Below are 18,405 nucleotides of genomic sequence, written 5' to 3'. Positions count from 1 at the left end.
TTAAATATATAAAAGTTTATGTATTTATATATTTATAAAATATATTTATATGTAAATAAAATGGTATTTCTTTAAGACATGGCGTGTGTGAAAGCCTGGAAATCCCAGGCTGAGTGGCATGGCCCCAGGACAGGAAATGTGCACAGCACTGGGACAGCCTTGTGTGCACATTTTGTGTTTATGGGAAGCACTTTCTCATGTGAGTGATCTTCCAAGAAAATCACTAGTGAGCCTTGGAAAGGGGAGGAGACAAAACAAAACCAACAAAAAAAAGAGACAAGGCTTTTCCTCCCATAGCTGTGGGAGAATTGTGGCTTTAGACAGAAAATAAACCAGAAAATTTCCTTGTAAACTTTTCCTTTGGTTACAATGCGTTATAGACTTTGGGAATGGGGATTGCATGAGCACAAAGAATTCTGCAGAAAAGAGGAGTTTTTGTGAAGGGCTTTCTGAAATAATTAAAAGTGTCACCTGGGATCTTGCCAGATGTGAATGATCCCATTCCAGGTCACAGGGCAGACATCACAGATTTGTCACCTCACTTTAACCCTTCCTCATCTGTTGGGAAGGGTGAAAGTTTGACAAGAAAGTCTCACAGATATGTGTGCTTGGCAGAAAGATTTTTGCATGTAGAGTCTGATGAAGGAATAGAGATGGAAGCAAGTTTTGATATAGAAGAAAAGAATTTCTGAGCCAGTCTCACTGGGTAACCAAGGAGGCAAAGGGTGTGTGAGTTAGAAGGGGTTTTTATGGCTTAGAGCAAAGGATAAACCCACCCCAAACAAGAAGATGTTTTTACCAAGCAGAAAGAGAGCACAGGCAAACAAGGCAGCAAATGCTGCAAGTAGAAAAAAGCTCTCAGAATTTTCCACTGCAAGAAAACTGAAAAACAACTTCTAGCTTAAACTAATAATGTACTAGTAAACTAAAAATGTACTAGCTTAAACTGTAATGTACTGACTTTGAGTGACTGGAGAACAGTAACATGAATATGGTGATTATAGTAGTTATGATGGGCTATAGATAAAAGTTAAGGTACAGATTGGTTCTACTGTATTAAGATGCTCAGCAAAGAAAAGTCTATAATGCATTGTAACCAAAAGAAAAGGATATAATGCATTTGTAACAAAAAGAAAAGTCTATAATGCATTGAAACCAAAGAAAAGTCTATAATGCATTTGTAACCCAAACTCAGGGTCTCCAGGCCTGCCTGCAGCTGGAGCTGACAGCTGTGGGCACAGCTCTGTCACCACAACCACAACTCGTGGAGACAATAAATTGCATTTTGGAGAGCCCCCTGGAGTCCCCATCCCTCATTTTGGCTCTCACCCATCAGTTTTGGCTCCCAGGGGTTGGGATGCTCACACTGATGCAGGAGGGCACTTCCAAGGGATTTCCCACCTCAATTGCTGCCCCTCCCTGCAGCTTTGGCCGCCTCGAGCTGATGCAATCAGTGTCTCTCTGCTGGGAACTTCACCTGAGATGCAGAAATCGTGGTCAGATACCCTGAGCAGCCAAACCTGTTCCTTTGGGGCAGGCTGAGAGCCCAGACAAACCCTTTGCTGCTCCCCTGCTGCATTTTCCACCCTCTGCGTGTTCAGGTGCACGTCCCCAAGCTCTCCCCACATAGAGAACACCTAAATATTTTTTTTTCTTAGGTTAGAAGTGAATTTTCCTGGTATTGGCAGCTGGTTTATCTCGGGAAGGGTAATGAGGAGGCCTTAATGAAGCTACAGTATCTGCCTGAGAGTGGGGTTTTAGCCAGGTTCTTGCAAGAAGCATTTCTAATTAGGAGAGATTTAATTCCAGATTTTTGTCACCCCCCCCCCTTCCCCTCTTAATTATATTTGCTAACGTGTTTAACAGCTTTCCCTTCAGAAAAGAACAATTTATTCAAAGGTCATAAATAGATTCTGGCCTTAATTACTCCAGGAGCCACACTGGGCTGCTCTGGAGAAAGAAATCCATGGGGAATGCTGAACCTTTCCCAGCTGGATTTATCTGGGCTTGAAATGATTTTATTTTCACATTCCCCCCATCAAAGACACCTCAAAAAAACCCCCAAATAGCTGAATCCACATTTGTGCCCAGCTGAAATCCACTGGGACCTTGTAGCTGATTTCCCTGAGTTTTTGGAGCAAATCACAGAGTCTTCCTTGATCTCTTGAAATTTGTAAGAAATTATAAATAATATAAAATGATATTATATTATAAAAATTATATAATGTAATATACATACTATATATAGTATAATAGTATATATTAGTATAATATACAATATATATAGTATATATATAAATATATATACTATATATAATATATATTATATATATAATATATATAGCATAACATACTATAGTATACCATAAAAATAAGATGTTTTATATTATATATAAAATATAAATTTATATCTAAAATATAGAAATAATATATAATATATATTATTTATATATAAAATATATGAATATATAATATATTTTATTTTCTGTGTAAAATAAAAATGTATATATCTAATATATAGAATAGAATATATATACTTTAGAATGTAATATATAATGTATTATATTATATTATATTATATTATATTATATTATATTATATTATATTATATTATATTATATTATATTATATTATATTACATTATATTATATTATATTATATTAATTATATATCTTGGGGTGTTTTTGTTAATTAGTTTGGGATCCCCTCATTGCTGTGGTTGCTGAGCTGGAGCAGAGCCTGGCTGGGGGCAGTGGCAGAAGGACAGAAGGACAGGGCTGAGCTGTTCCTCCTCCTCAGCCCAGCTTAGGTTAATAGTTTTTGTAACCTCCAGATTTTGGAGTGGCTGCAACATCTGTTCCAAGTGATAATAATGCAGTGCTGAGGGGGAATTAGCATACAGCTGCCAGGGCTGGGGGAGAGCCTCTATAGAAAAAGAAATGAATTTATTGATGGAAGATGAAGCCTCATTGAGTTTTCATAGTTCTGGTAATTCTGGCAGCGTGGGCAAAATCTGTTCCTGTGCAGTGGGAAGGGCTGGGCTGGGGGATTTGATGTGATTTGAGGCTCCTGTGTCTTTTGTTTTGTCATTTCACCCCAAGCCAGGAGTTTGGGTTCCTTTGGAAGGCTCCATCTGCCAGATGAGCCCTGGTTGGGCTGGCTGTGTGTGTGGGGAATATTCAATATCCCTGGGAATAACTCTGCTCTCTGAGACCTGATCCAGTGGGTGCCATCCCTGCACATTGAGCTCATCAAAATCTCTTTTCCTTGCACTTTGGCCAAGTTTGTGTTGGCACTTCCCAAATGTGTTCCCTGTGCCGGTCCCTCTCCATCCCTCATCATCCTCAGGGCTCAGGATCCAGCACTGAGGTTCAATATTTCCATGGCTCTCCCTCCCCTGGTGTTTCCCTGGCATCCTGTGATGTGACACTTCAATTTCTCCTTGAGGGAAGGCAGACAAACATTGCTTTTGTTGCTTTGGGGAAATGCAGGAGAAGGTGATTGAAGTGTGCTCTGAAGCCTCACAGACTTGAAAGTGAATTTAAAATGCCCAGGATTTAAAATTCACAAACCCAGAGTGATGATTGGTGAAATTCTGGATTCTGGAGGGATTCCCCTATTTGTAAAATAATACAAAAATGAAACTGAAGCCAACCCACGTTCAGCTTTGGGCTTCCAGCAACAAGAACTAAGTGAACAGAATTATCTGGTTTATGTGTTTAAACCATCTTAAACACCTGATTTAAATGGATATGAATGAAAGGAATGAGAGTAAAACTGCAATAAATCCAGAGGGGCAGAGAGGAATTACCGAAGACATGGGGCAGAGGGAAGGAATAAACCCCTGTAACCACGAAATTTTCCAGAGTCTCTTCACAGGAAAATCTCTTTTTCTTTGAGCAGATACAGAACTGCTCAAATCTTATGTTTTTTGGGGGTTGTTTTTGTTTTTTTTTTGTTTGTTTGTTTTTTTTAATTTTTTATTTTTTTTTGTTTTGTTTTGTTTTTTTTTTTTTTTTTTTGATTGGTTGGTTTTGTGGGTTTTTTTTTGTTGTTGTTGGTTTTTTCCCCTCTGATTTAGAGGGGTTCTTTTTGGTTTTTTGGGGTTTGTTTTTTTTTTTTTTGTTTATTTGTTTTTTGGTTTTTTTTTTCCCTCTGATTTAGAGAGGGTTTTTTTTGTTTTGTTTTTTTGGGTTTTTTTGTTTGTTTGTTTTGGTTTTTTGTTGTTGTTGGGGGTTTTTTTCCCCCTGATTTAGAGGGGTTTTATTTTTTGTTTTTGGTTTTTTTCTTTTTTTCTGTTAGTTTCTTTGGGGAGGGGTGGGTTTTGTTGTTTTTTTTTTTTTTTTTCCTCTGATTTTTAGGGGTGTTTTTTGTTTGTTTGTTTGCTTGCTTTGTTTCTTTTGGTTTTGGGTTTTTGTTGTTTTTTGTTGCTGCTTTTTTTCCCCCCTCTGATTCAGAGCTTTATTTTTGAGAGACAGCCCTTCTCCCAGCAGCGTGAGGCTGTGGGGATGCTGTGTGACACAGCCAGGCTGTCAGGAGCGTGGTGGCTCTATAGAAACCCGTTATTCAGCCGAGCAGGGCTGTCATTACCTGCCTCTGCTGCTCCCCAAAAGAGATATTTAACTTGTCTGTGCTCCAGGTGCTTTAATGATTGCTTGGGTTTGTCTCTGGCACGTCAGCAGCCGGGCTGGGAGTGCTGAGGGATCAATGTGGAGCTTCTCCTCCCTCCACCCATTGAGGCTTTTACTCAAAAATTGGACAAAAATCCTCCTGGCTCTGGCTGCTCATCCCGCCCAGGGCTGGCTTAGGTCTTTGGGGTTTGACATTTGCAGTGTCTGTGGATGTGAAATGGATTTTCAGCCTCCCACCCTGCTCTCCTTGTGCTGTGCTCCCTGGAGTCCCAGGAGAACCAATAATCCCAGGGGTGATGGGGTCATTCCCATCCCTGGGTGTTCTGGCATTGTTATTCCTGTTATATTTATATTTATTATATATATTATTATATTGTTATACTGTTATATATATTATTCCTGTTATATTTATTTTCTGGGGGAAAACAAATCCAAACAACTGTTGGATTTTCACAGTTTTGTGGGTCTAAGGCAGCTGGGAAAAGCTGTGGGCTGCTCCCACACCCTGCTTCTTCAGGAATCTGCTCAGCACTGGATGTGAGTGCCCAAAAACGCCACTTACCTGTTACTGTTTGCACTACTTTGAGTTATTTGCGCTGCTTTCTGGATTATTTTTGGACTCCCAGGTCCAAGCTCCACTTGGTACCAGGCCCTTTGCAAACAGATCCTGGGCAGAGGTTATCCAGCTAATGTGGGAATGCAGAGCACCCAGATCTCACCGTGCCTGAGCAGAACCATTGGCTGTGAGGGTGGTTTGTTGTCCCTCTGCCCTGCTGGGGCTTGGGGAGAGACAGCTGGGCTGGATTTTGTAATCCACGATTTGTTTTGGCCAGGAAGGGCTCAGCTGCTGGTTTATTGCTGGGTTATAGCTGGTTATGTTATGTTGGTGTGTGGCTGTGTGAAGGGAAGGGGACAGACGTGTGAATTCTTCCTCCCCTCCTCTTCCTCATCCTCCTCCTGGGGTGGTGCTGGGTCCCAGATTTAGGACATGGATCCTTTTGCAGGAAATTTGGGAGGGCTGTGGGACACTCTGTGCCCTCTGCAGCATTCCCTGGGTGCTGTCCCTTCTCCAGGCTGCCCAGGGGCACCCCCAAACCTGAACGGAGGCTGGAAGGGAGCTGAGCTGCATTTCCCAGCCCTCCAGAGGGTCTGGGAGCAGTTTTTGGGGTCACACTGACCTGCTGTGAGACCTTGGAGGAATGAAGGGGTCCAAGGCACAGGCAGAAGTTTGGAGGTGCTGTGTGGCCATCCCTCCTGCCTGGCTGCTGTCCCAGGGCACCTCTGCTGTTTTCCTGGGGATTTGGGCTCGTGTTGGGAGTGGTGGTGGTGCTGTCAGGCTGTGGGATGTGCCTGGAGGTGGGGAAGGAGGATTCCTTCCATCCTGGTGGTTGTGCAAGCCTGGAGTTCCTCCCTGAGCGTTCAGAGCTGGGCTTTGACACTGAGCTACTCCATAGGCAATGCTGAACCTTTCCCAGCTGGATTTATCTGGGCTTGAAATGACTTTGTTTGCACACTCCCCCCATCAAAGGCACCTCCAAAAAAACCCCAAATAGCTGCATTTACATCTGTGCCCAGCTGAAACCCACTGGGACCTTGTAGGTGATTTCCCTGAGTTTTCTGGAGCAAATCACAGCATCTCCCTTGATCTACTGAAATTTGTTTTGTAAGATATGGAGGTGTTTTTGTCCAGAAGTTTGGGCACAGAGCAGCTGGGAGCTCATTCCATGTGCTGGAGGAGGGACAAGAGTTCAAAAGTTGAGTGTCTGAGTGAGCCCAGCAGCTCCATACCAGGGGAGAGCTGACATGGCAGGAAACCAGAACTGCATTTCAGATGGTTGCATCACTTTTCCAGGATGTTCCTTGCATTATTCAGTGCAGTGTGAAGAAAGTTTCCTGGGGTGGAAGGAGGCATTTGGGAGTGGAGGAGGATTAAAAATTCCATGAAATCTCTTTGGTCCTTCCTGCCAAGTTGGGGAATGATGGATCAGGAGTGCGAGAGTGAGTGCTGGGCTCACAGAGCTGTCCCTGGGCTCACAGAACTCAGGGATTTGGGATCTGGGAGGTGCCCCCAGGGGCTGCCAGCACCCTCTGGAGCTCCACCTGTGCTGTTCCAAAGCCAGAGGTGGAACAGCTTTGTTCCCTGGATGCTCCAATGCCCATCCCCAGGGTAGATGATTGTAGATGGTAATGATTGTTGTAGATAATGATTGTTGTAGATAATGATTGTTGTAGATAATGATTCCACTTCTGATTCCCAGAAGTACTCCAAGGCTCTCCTCTCACCACTGGCCTCCTCCTATCACAAAACTCCCCCCAGTCACACTACTCCACGTAACCTTGCCCTCACTAAATCCTGCTCTCTTAACCATCCTAGCTATCCTCTCAGCAGCCCTGGGGGGATGAGTGGGTCTCTACCAAACACAAATCTGAAAAATCCTGGCCTTTTCTTCCCTCTCTCACCTAGGCTGAATACAATCATCATCATCTACCATGTTTTACAGGGATGTGAGCAGTGCTTGGCTCCTCAGCCTCTCCTCCCTGGAGCCCTTGCCAGAGCTCCAGCAGGCAGATGTTGGTCCCTGCCCCAGCCCTGGCCTGGAATGCTGTTCCTGGTGGAGTGTGCTCCAGGAAAAGCCTCCATCTGCTCCCTGAGTGTGAGCAGAAGTGACAGGTCACGATGACTTTACATGACATGTTATTTCTGCTGCCCTCCCTGAGGCACTCAGCAGCTGGAGAGCTTTTCCCCCATGGAGCTCTGCTTTGAATAAGAGCTTTTTGCATTGGAAGCTACACCTTAGGAGGGATGTTTTATTTTCCCTGGCTGTTTATAGCCCTGTAAAATACTGTGGAGCCTTCATTTTCCCCTCTTTGCATGGTCTCCGTTGCATTATGCAGAGGAACAATTTATTCCTAACAGCTCAGCCTAATGTGTGCCACAGCCATTTCCACAGGAGCCAGACCTGCCTTAATGTTTGCTGGATGGTTTTTTAAATGCATTTTGCTGGCTCCTAAACCAGGCTTTTTAATAGCTCCTGCTCAGAGCTGAGTGTACATGAGTCTGACAAAAACCTTGGTGCTTGTTCTCACACCTTAACTCTGGGCTTAAAAAATCCCTCCCTGAGTTCCACTCTGTGTGTGTGTGTGTGTTGATGGAGGCAGTTGCTAAGAGAAGGGATAATTTAAAGCAGAAGGAAGTCATACATGCAGCTGTACTAAAAATTAACTTCAGTTGGGTGGTACTTAGGAAATTAAAGCAGGGATGCTGCCAAAAAAATAAAAGAAAAAAAAAGGGGAAATGAAGAGTCTGCATTTGACTGGGTGTTGATAGTGTCTTAACTGTGTCAATAAAGTCACTTTAATCCGTGGGTCAGTGAGCTTTTTTAGGGCTGCTGCCTGTTTAGACTTATTGATCCTCTCCCATTAAGCCCCAAATGTCCTTTCCTGTGCAGACAGTTCCCAGCCCAGTCCAGCAGAGTGGGTGGCTTTGGAAGGAGATGCAGTGGAGCTGCCGAGGAGGAATCAGATGCTGCTGCCAGTTCCCCTCTTCACCCCTCTGGCTGAAGCTCAGCATTAATGGTCCAGCCCAACATGTCCCTGGGGCCTTATCTGCATCCTCAAATTGTACCAAATTAATTAGCCTGGCACAGCAAAAAGCAGCCCAGCCTTCCCTAACGCTGTGCAAATGCAATTACCCTGCTCCCAGAGTTTATTTGAGATATTCCAATTAACAGGCAGCTTTGCTTGTGCACTGTCTGGTGGAGCTGCTCCTGTCTGGCTGGGAAATTCCTCATTAAATCCATGGAATCCCAGCCTGGTTTGGGTTGGAAGGGACCTGGATGCTTGTGCAGTGCCACAGGGCAGGGACACCTTGCACTGGAGCTCCTGTCTGGCTGGGAAATTCTCATTAAATCCTGTTCCATGGAATCCCAGCCTGGTTTGGGTTGGAAGGGACCTGGATGCTTGTGCAGTGCCACAGGGCAGGGACACCTTGCACTGGAGCAGGTTGTTCCAGAGGAAATGATGTCCTGGGGAATTGGGTTTGACAGGACCCAGTTCCATTCAGGAATTCTCAGACAGCCAACCTGGATATTCCCATTGTCTCACAGGGAGATTTTCCAGTGGAGTTTTCCTGCTTAACAGACTAAATCAGTGCAGAATTACACAAATATTTGTGATTAATCCCCAACATGCAACTTCCCATTAGATAATTTACCAAAGCCTATATTGAAAAAAATGTAGCCCCCCTCACAAAACACAGAATAATGTACTTCCTTATTTTTAGCAAAAAAAAAAAAAGATAAAAATATATAAAAATATTTCTCTGCTTGTGTGTGTTTAACCCCTGTTAGCCTGGCTTAGAAAGGAGGACTTGCTTTACAGAAATATGAATCCAGGGCTGGAAACTGTTCGGTCAAAGCATTTTGGGAGGATTTTGGGAGGATTTCCAAGCCCCTCTACCCCCAGGTGCCAGCTTTGGGTGCACCCCTGATGTGTTACTGTAATAAATGAGTGTGTGGAGCTGCCAGGAATGGGATGTGGGTGTTAAATTAGAGGGTCCTGTTATCTTGTTATCCTCCCCAAGCATTAATTTATAGAAATATCCAGAGCCTTGTTTCCCGTAATCGCTGGGATCTGTTCTCAGGGGTGGTTTTTATGAGCTGGGGACCTGACCTTTTTAAGCAGCTTTACAAATTAAGTAGCCAGCAGATTAATTTTCTGTAGCCTGTTTTTATCATGGGGAGCAGGAACTGTTCTGCATTGCTGGGGCAGTAAATTTTACCTCTTGGCAAGGGAGGGAAAAAAAAAATCTTCCAGATAAGGTAAAATAGTCACATCCTCAAGGAGAGATCGAAATAAATTGGGCAGAAATGAAGCTGCCCTTGTTTTAATTCAGGAGAGGTGAGGGACAGGGTTTTGCCCAAACCCAGGGAGGTTTGGAGTCTGCAAAAATGCCAAAATTTAAGCACTGCTCACTGCAGAAAGATCTTTAATTCATGGTGGTAAAAAAATCTCTTGATGCTTTAGGGAACTTCCCAGAACCAGACTCAGCTCTGGCTGGAGTCTCATTCAGTTCCACCCTTGCAAAAAAATAACTCAAAATGGAAGTGATTTCCTCTTTGTTGCCTGTTTTGCTGCTGTGGTGTGAGTTGGGATAATTGGGCTGGTTTAGGACAGCCCTGCCCCTGCTGGGGCTCTGAGCATCCTCCCCAGAATTTGGATTTCCTTCCAAATAGGTGCCAGGATGGAGAAGTGATGGCTCTTGTGCTTTTCACCTGTTTTTCACTGATGTCACACTGATTGCAATGATGCTTGATACTCTCTAGTAAGGAATTAAACCTCTCTCTTTCCTCCACGAGGGCTGAAAATGCTTAATTGAAATCTTACAGATAAAACACAGCCTCTAATCTTAAAATCCTAATAAAAAAGAAACTCAACCAACCAACATCACAGTAATGCCAGTGGCCTCTTCATCCTCCCCTTGATCAAAGTTCATTCTGATTTTTATCTGGTGCCTACATTAGAGGTGATGGTTAACCTTCAGATTTCCTGTGATACTCACAGTTACTCTTCAGTTAATTAATTTCCTTGCAGTGCTGCAAGGAGAGGAACTGAAACCCTGAATGCAAATTGCCCAGGGCAGCACGAGGGCTTTGGGTGGAAAGAAAAATGGGTGTTTGTGCTTGTGGGTGGGTTTTCCTTTCCTGGCCACAGGGATGGGTTTGGGGTTGGTGTATTTGGGTTTTTGGGATGTGTTCTGAAGCTTTATGGAGCTGGTAGAGACTCATGGGGGGCTTCTCCTGCTGCCAGGGGAGTTCTGATATTAAATCAATTAAATATGATATTGTATTATATTCTATTATGCTATACTAAAACTATACTAAAGAATAGAGAAAGGATACAGACATAAGGCTACAAAGAATGATAATGAAAACTCCTGACTCCTTTGAGTCCTGACACAGCTGATGGTGATTGGTCATTAAGCTAAAACAATTCACATGAAACCAATCAAACCTTGAATGATCCAACCACCTGTTGGATAAACAATCTCCCACCACATCCCAGAGCAGCAAAACACAGGAGAAGCAAAGGAGATAAATATTGTGAGGCTCCTCAGCCTTCCAGGAGGAGAAATCCTGGCAAAGGGATTTTTCAGAAAAATATGGCAGTGACACACCACAACAGAGGCTTGCAGTTTTTCCAGGCTTTTATTTCCTCCATCACCCATTTCAAAGGTAAAAGCTGTGAGTTATGAATGTTTTCCTTGGCTGAGGGTTTGCTTTGCAGGGGTGATATCCCTGTGGGTGATGCTTTGTGGGATGAATGTGGCAGGAGTTTGTTTGCTCTGCCTCCTGGCAGGTACCCTGGCACTTCTTGCACTGAGGAGAACACTGCATTTGGCTGTAATTTTGGAGGCTTTGTGGGAGTGAAGTGAGGCTAATTGGGAAGGAGTCACCCCACAGCGTGACTGTGTGCAGAAAAATTGAATTTTCCCCGCCATGGATGAATAATGCCATGGCAGCCATACAAGCTCTTCCCAGAAAAGTCTTTTGCGTGTTGGAAGACTGCATGCTGCTGGTCTGATGGCAGAATTTCTAAAATCAGATTTCTTGAGGTGCTTGAAGAAAGCAGAGTCTGCAGTGAGGCCCCTGAAATGATTTTTTTCCTCTGGCTCATCTTAGCTCAGGGGTGTTTGGGGATTATAAAATCACAGATTTTATGGAAGTGACCATAAAACTCATTGGAGCCATGGGCAAGGACACTTCCCTCTAGACCAGCTTGCTCCAAGCCCTGTCCAATCTGGCCTTGAACACGTCCAGATATCAATGAATATTTAAAATCTACTCCTCCATAACTGATATATAAGGATTTTTAATTCAGCTTGCATGTTTGATTATTATTTGTCTGTTTTGACGATTTTGCATGAATGGCACTGCAGTCCCCTGCTGCAAACACCCTCCAATCCCACCCTGTGGCTCACAAACGCTTCAGAGCTTGGCTCCTCACCATTTTTTCAGGGCATTTTGGTTTTAAAGTGACAAAAATGAGTTGTGGGAATGCCTTGCATGAGCCCAGGCTTGCAGGCTGCACCCAAAGCTTGACCTGACAAGGCTCTATTTGCTGGCTTGGCTGCTCTGGACTCATCTGAGAGCTGCACCAGAGCTGTTCTCATCCCTGCCCTGTGCAGAGTCCATCAGGGTCCCATTCCCTGGGCCAGCCTGAGGAGCAGGAGGGCAATTCCTGCCTGGAAAGCTCCCTGGAAGAGCAGCCCTGCAGCGTAACCCCAGCTGGGCTTACGCAATTCCTGCCTTTCCTCAAGTGCTCTGCTGTAATTTCATTGTCATGCTTCAGGTCAAGTCCTCTCCCAGAGCCTTGGGTTGGCCCAAGTGTTTGGAGTTTTCTCTGCAGGAGCCTTCCCACGCATGGAGTTATCTCATTTCTCCATCAGCTCCCAGCAGGGTTTGTTTTTCACATGTCCCATCTCTTATCTGTGGTTGTGTTTTCGGGCTGAAGTGTGATCCTGGGTGAGGTTGGGAATCACAGCAATACCATGAGCTGAAACATCTCTTTTTTTTATTATTTTTTTCTTTTTTCTCCCCCTTTAAAATTGATTTTCCCAATAGAGCTGTGTTTCCTCCAGCTATAAGAGAAAGAGGCTGGGTGTGAGGAGTGTGGAAGGGAATTCTTCATTCAGGATGCCAAATGTGGGCAGGTTGAGCAATGCCTCTGAGCCCTGCTGCTCCCAGGCTTTTTGCAGCCTCAGATTTTATTTCTTTCTGCAGCCCCAGATTTCACTGCTCAGGAAAGCCCAGCCTGGATTTGTCAGTCTGCAGTGCAGACACCCAGATCTGGCCCGCAGCACTCTGAAATTCCTGAATTCTGGGAGAAAGCCCAAAAGAACCACCTTGGATGGATGTGCTGGGGCAAAAGATGAGCCCTGGAAGTTCCTGGATTTCTCCTCTGGGTGATCCTTGGTGCCCTGCCCACACTCAGGGGTGCAAAGCCTCTCTCCCTGCCTTGCCATCCATCCCCCAGGAGCTGCTGGAGACCAGGGCTGCCAGAAAGGGGCTGTGCCCACCTGGTTTTGCCAGAAACTCTTGCTATTTCTGAGTTTGGCTCTTCAGGTCTCTCAGAGATATCCTAAAAGATCCGTTTTGCCCACCTGCTTTTGCCAGGAACTCTTTGTTATCCCTGGGATTGGCTATTCAAATCTCTTAGATATCCTAAAAGATCGTTTCTAGAGAACAGTCAGCCACACAGGGATTTGATTGGGGTTTTCCAGAGCCCCAGTGGGAAGGGTTTGGGTGACACAAACCTCATTTCTGTGCCCGGGGGGGTTGCACCAGTGCTGAACCTGTTGGACCCGCTGGATTTGGGGTTTTTGGGGCGATTTCAGCCCTTGTGAGCACTGTGGGTGAAACCCTGCCAGGCACTGCAATTAAAGCCTTGAAACCTTAATTATCCTGCCTTTCCCAGCCCCTGCAGGCCTGGGAGGGCTCCACAAAGGAGGGAAGCACTGTCAGCAGTGGCAGCTCCAGCGTTTTCTCTTCGGGAAGTTGCAGCTTCCTTCCTCTCATTTAGAGCCCCTGAGTGCTGTGGGGTGAGCGTGGATGGACAGACAGACAGAGCCTGGCGTTCCCCTGGGAATGTGGGAACATCTGGGCTTGCCTGGGACATCCCTGTGTCACCAGAGCCCTGTCCTGAGTCATTATCCAGAGTTATCCATCTCAGCTGCCTGATGGATGGGGGTTTTAGCCACACTTACAGCTTTATTTTTGCTTTTCCACTTTTTTTTTCCCCCATGTGTAATGGGGGAAGTGAGCCTGGCAGTCTTCATGAGGAGCTCAGGAGTCAGGAAAACTTCCTTGGATAAAACACAATGAGTTCTTGGAGCCCTGGGCATGGCAGGGTGACAGCAGCACCCTCTGAGTGTCCTCTGCCTCTGGGTATTTAACAGGTTACTCCAGATTCTCTGTTTGTAAATGCTTTACTTTTATTTTGTAGTTTTAATTATTTTTTCACAATTCCGTGTATACTCTGGTTTCCAGTCCATGGGTTTTATATTGATAACTGAGAGTCCTCTGCCTGTGGGGCTGAGGCTTGGGACATCTGGGTGTTAACCAGGTTACTCCAGATTCTCTTTTTGTTATTTTTTTACTTCTATTTTGTAGTTTTTAGTTATTTTTTCACAATTCCATGTATATTCTGGTTTCCATTTAATGGGCTTTATGTTGTTAACTGCAGAGACCTCTTCCCTTTGAGAGCCCATGATGGGAAATTCCTGTGGAGTGACTGGGGGGGATCTTTATCCCTTTGAGCCATGCCAGGACAATGACGAGTGAAGGTTTGAGGATGATTCCTGTGGGGTCTTTGTCCCTTTGAGCCATGCCAGGACAATGATGAGTGAAGGTTTGAGGATGGTGACTGGGGTGGATCTTTGTCCCTTTGAGGATGAGCAGGACCAGAGCAGGGTTTGGCAGCCTCTCCTGCCCTGCTGCTGGACCCTTCTGTGCTTCTCTTAGGCAAGGTGGAAGCTCCTGGTGAGTTTGTGCAGGAATTTTTCATCCCCCCTGTGCTCTGGCTGATTTTTCCTCCCTTTTCTTGCTTCCCCCCATTGCCCTGCTATGGGTGGTTGCTAAAATCCATGGTTGCTTTCCCTCAGGTGCTTTCCTAGGGATGAACGGTGCTTGTGAGGGGATGTGAGAAGGAGAAGCTGTGGAGAGGTCAGCCCTCATCAGTGTTTCAGGCTCATTAATCAGCCTCCCTAAGTGGAATTTGCCCAGCCCTGGAGCGCTCAGCAATGGGAATGGCTTTGAAAGGCAAAGGGAGGGGGAAATAATAGTGCTAAACTGTTTGAGAAATAATTTCATTCTCCACTTCTCAATAGATAAATCTGCTGTCCAACAACCTGGAATTTAATCTGTCCATTTGGAGTAATTGATGAGCTCTGACTTGAATCCAAATGCGTTGGGGAATTCTCTGCAGAGGGTTTGTGCTGCCTCTGCACCAGAGACAATGGGGCAAAGCTGGGGAGGAACAAAGCCAGCAGGAACAAAGCCATGGGAGGCTTGGGGGGGAATCCAAGCCCCTTACTGGAGGGCTTGGCAGTGCTGAGTTGATGGTTGGACTTGATCTTGGAGATCTTTTTTAACAAAAGTGGTTGTGTTTCTCCATTAACAAAGCGGTTTTGGTGGGTGCACGTGTGGCCTTTAGGTCTGGGATGTGTTTCCAGCCCACCCCGAGCAGTTTTCTCTTCTCTGGTGAATTTGCATTGGAAATGGCTCCTGTCTTGTCAGTGCAGGTGCCACGGGTGCCCAGTCATTTGGGGAGTGCAGGGAGGGGCCTGAAGTGTGGGCTGTGAGGAAGAGTCACCCACACCCTGCCCAAGAGTCCTCTCCCACCCCCAGGCTGGAGTTTCCAATTGCAGAAACATCTGGGGTGGCTGGGCATGTCCCTGCTGGGATCCCAGTGCAAAGTGGAGTTACTCAAATACCAAATTACCCCTTTTTTGACCTCCCCTGAAGGCACCTCCAGTGCATTTCTGAGTTTGAGTGGCACAAAAACTCAGCAGCACAACCCTTTGTATGCCCTGTAATCATCTGAGGAGTCTCTAAACTCACTGAATTCAGTAAAAGAGAGAAAATCATGAAAACCTTCTATTAAACAGAGCGTCCCAGAAGCTGCTGAGGAGCTCCCAGTGTGTCCCAGGCCTTGGGGGTGTTGGCCACCCCAATGTGCAGGAGGGTGGCCAGGGGCTCCCAGGGGGAGTTCAGAGCAGTTTATTCACTTTATGACTCTGCAGAGTGGTTAAAAATAAGCAGAGCTCTTGTGAAACTGGCTGAGTGCAGGTGATGGGGCCCTTTGCTGCCTCTCTCTAGTGCTGCTTCTTACAACCCTGCAAGGCCTGGGGCAGAGCTGACCACGTTTTTCTCATCCATTATCTGCCTTCAGGGTGTTTTGTTTCACTAGATGAGTTTCTTGCTCTGTTTTTCACAATCCCATCCCTGTTCCAGTCCCTCTTCCCTCTCTGATGGGCTTTGCAGTGCCCAGGGTGCTCTTCCCAGCCATGGATTTGTCCTGGGGCTGTCCCAAAGCCTGGAAATGTTGGTGGCCATGGAAATGTTGGTGGCCATGGAATTCATGGAATTCCCTGGAGCCATGGCTGGTGGCTCCCAAGGCTGTTTTGGATGCACAGGAGGGTGCCAGGATTGGGAATTTGTGATGTTGGTGCTCCCTTGTTCTCAGGGCCCTGCTCAGCTCCAGCCTCACTAAAATTAGATAAATGACAGCACTGATTTTGGGCCTGACAGGTGCTGAATGAGCCCCATGGAAAACATTGATTTCTTTTCTCTCCTGTGAAACGTTTGCTTGTCCAAAGGTGTGATTGACTGGTGAATAAAACGGCCTCAGCACAGCCCATGTTAAATGGGAGCTAATTTTAACCTGTGGCTCTTGAGTAACAGTCCTGAGCCAAGAATTCATCATCTTCCAACAGCAGCGACCTCAAAACGCCAGGAAAATCAAAAGCACAAGATGGCACTTTGCAGATTGGCCACAGGAGGAGGGCCAGGAGTGAATTGTGCTGGGTGTCCCCACCTGGACTTGTGGTGCTCCAGGAGGGAGGGTCACCTGCAGCTGTCATCCCCAGTGGTGGCTGTTCCTGTGGGCAGTGTGGTGGCCTTGCTGCCAGCTCCTTAATTAACTGGTTAATTGAGTTTGTTGTGGATTCCACCAGGCCTTTTCCAGCAGCTCTTTGAATAGATGATGGGCTTTTTTGTCCATGTTTGTCCAGGGCCTGGCTGGTGGTGTGGTGGCTCTGTGCCGATGTCACCTGGAGCTGCCACCTTAGCAGGTGCCTCCTCCTCTTTTTATATCTTTACCAGCTGTGGTGAGGGGGTTTCCACCTCTGAATTGGATGTGGAACATCACTTTTGGCCTTTGTTTCCTTCACTGGCACAGGTTCTCAGAGCAGCTGTGGCTGCCCCATCCCTGGCAGTGCCCAAGGCCAGGCTTGGAGCAAACTGGGATGGTAGAAAGTCCCTGCCCATGGCAAGAGGATGGAAATGGATAATCCTGAACATCCCAAGCCATTCTGTGATTGTGGTTTGGTGCTGCCCAGCCTGGGATGGATGATCAGGGGAGGGAGGGAATGCTGCAGAAGGGCAGGGCAGCTCTGCAGAGGAGGTTTGCATCTTGCTGTGTGTAATTGTGGCTGCACCCTGTGCCATTAACTTTCAAAATTGGAGGCTTAAAAGGATTTAAAATAAGCACACGCTGGAACTTTGGAATCAATGGGACTGCAGTGCAGCGAGCACAGGCAGCCTGGGGTGCAAATTCTTGCAGAGATAAAGTTGTGAAATAACCAGTGTCAGCAAGAGAGCCTGTAAAGCAATTCAAAAAAAAAAAAAAAAAAAGAGAGAGAAAAAACAACCAAAAACCTCCCAGTCTAGACACTTATATTTACTGCGGTGTTTATGTGAGATACAGGAATGCCCCAGAAAACCAGATTTGTTTTCAATTCCTGCCTCTGGCACGTGCTTGTCTGATGAGAAGGCTCTGATGTGATGGGACTGTCCTGTGCCCCCCGTGCTGGGGGAGCTCTGCTGGAGGGGCACAGGGGTAAAAGGTTATTTCTTGCTTTGTGTAGGTGCAGCAGCCTGCTGTTAATGAGGTGGTTTTGCTAATCCAGGCTGGAAACCCTCATGTCTAATCCCCAAAGCAGCACTAACGAACCACGTCTGCGGAGGTACCATGGCCCCAAAGACTGTGCTTTGATTCTTTTAATTAAAAGAAAATTAAGCTATTTTCCTTTGCTTTGAACCCTGGGTGAAGTTTGCAGGCGGTGTGTGTTTGATGGCAGCTGGGGGATTGTGCCATGTGACAAAAGCAGGAGGAATCCACCCAAAGGCAGCTTGGCTCCTCTGCCTGTTGATCACACGGGGGTGATTCACCCCCTTGATGGATGGATTTCCTCAGGATTCTAACGTGTTTGTTAGGTATCTGTGAGGAATTTGCTGGGAAAGTGAAGACTTGCCTGAAGACACAGCGATAAATTGAAGGTATTTTGTAGTGAGGATGTAAAAAGAAGGGAAGTTAATTGGCTGGCTCAGCAGATGAAGGATGTAGGTGATGCAGCTGGAAAAATGCAGCAGATTTTTATTTTTCTCTTCTTAAGCCCCCATGTTGCCGGGAGCAAGACCATTTGGAGTCCTTCGGCTTTGGAATCCCTGATAATTTTTGATAAACAAAAATTTTGTTTGCTGTAAAGACGGGATTTTTTAAAAGAGAAAGTTGATGTTGCTCTGCCAGTCAACCTTGCTGGATAACCAAAGGTTTGGAAGGGATATTGTAGATCATCCAGACTGGTTAGGGACATCTTCCTCTATCCCAGGTTGTTCCAAGTCCCATCCAGCCTGGCCTGGGACACTTGCAGCACGTGAGCAGCCACAACTTCTCCCCACCCTCACAGGGAAGAATTCCCTCCCAATATCCATTTAATCCTGCCCTTTGCCAGTTTAGAGCCATTCCCCTTGTCCTGTTGCTGTAACACGTGTCCCTTCTGTAGGGAGCCAAATGGTACTGTGCTGGAAATGGTTAAGTGTTCAACCCTGGGCTTCTGTGCAACATCAGCTGTAATTTACGTTTGCCTTCGACCTTGAAAGGGAAACGTCCTGGCTTGAGTTCTTGAGTTTTGCAGCCCTTCTGCAGCGTTACCTTGGGAGAAAGATGTTGTTTTTCAAAGGGGCCTTGTGTTGGTGGAGCGCAGCTGAGAACA

The 18,405-nt window shown here is 45.9% G+C and overlaps 1 protein-coding gene across 6 annotated transcripts in view; it reads left to right on the top strand.

The window, feature by feature from the left end:
- VAV2 (vav guanine nucleotide exchange factor 2) overlaps positions 1–18,405 on the top strand; it is a 120,501-nt gene that overhangs the window by 9,224 nt on the left and 92,872 nt on the right. The window lies entirely within an intron of this gene.

Source organism: Melospiza georgiana, chromosome 20 (assembly GCF_028018845.1).
Source record: "Melospiza georgiana isolate bMelGeo1 chromosome 20, bMelGeo1.pri, whole genome shotgun sequence".
NCBI classification, from domain to species: Eukaryota; Metazoa; Chordata; class Aves; order Passeriformes; family Passerellidae; genus Melospiza; species Melospiza georgiana.
Note: the sequence above shows the minus strand (reverse complement) of the source record. Positions and strands in the feature narration are given on the sequence as shown.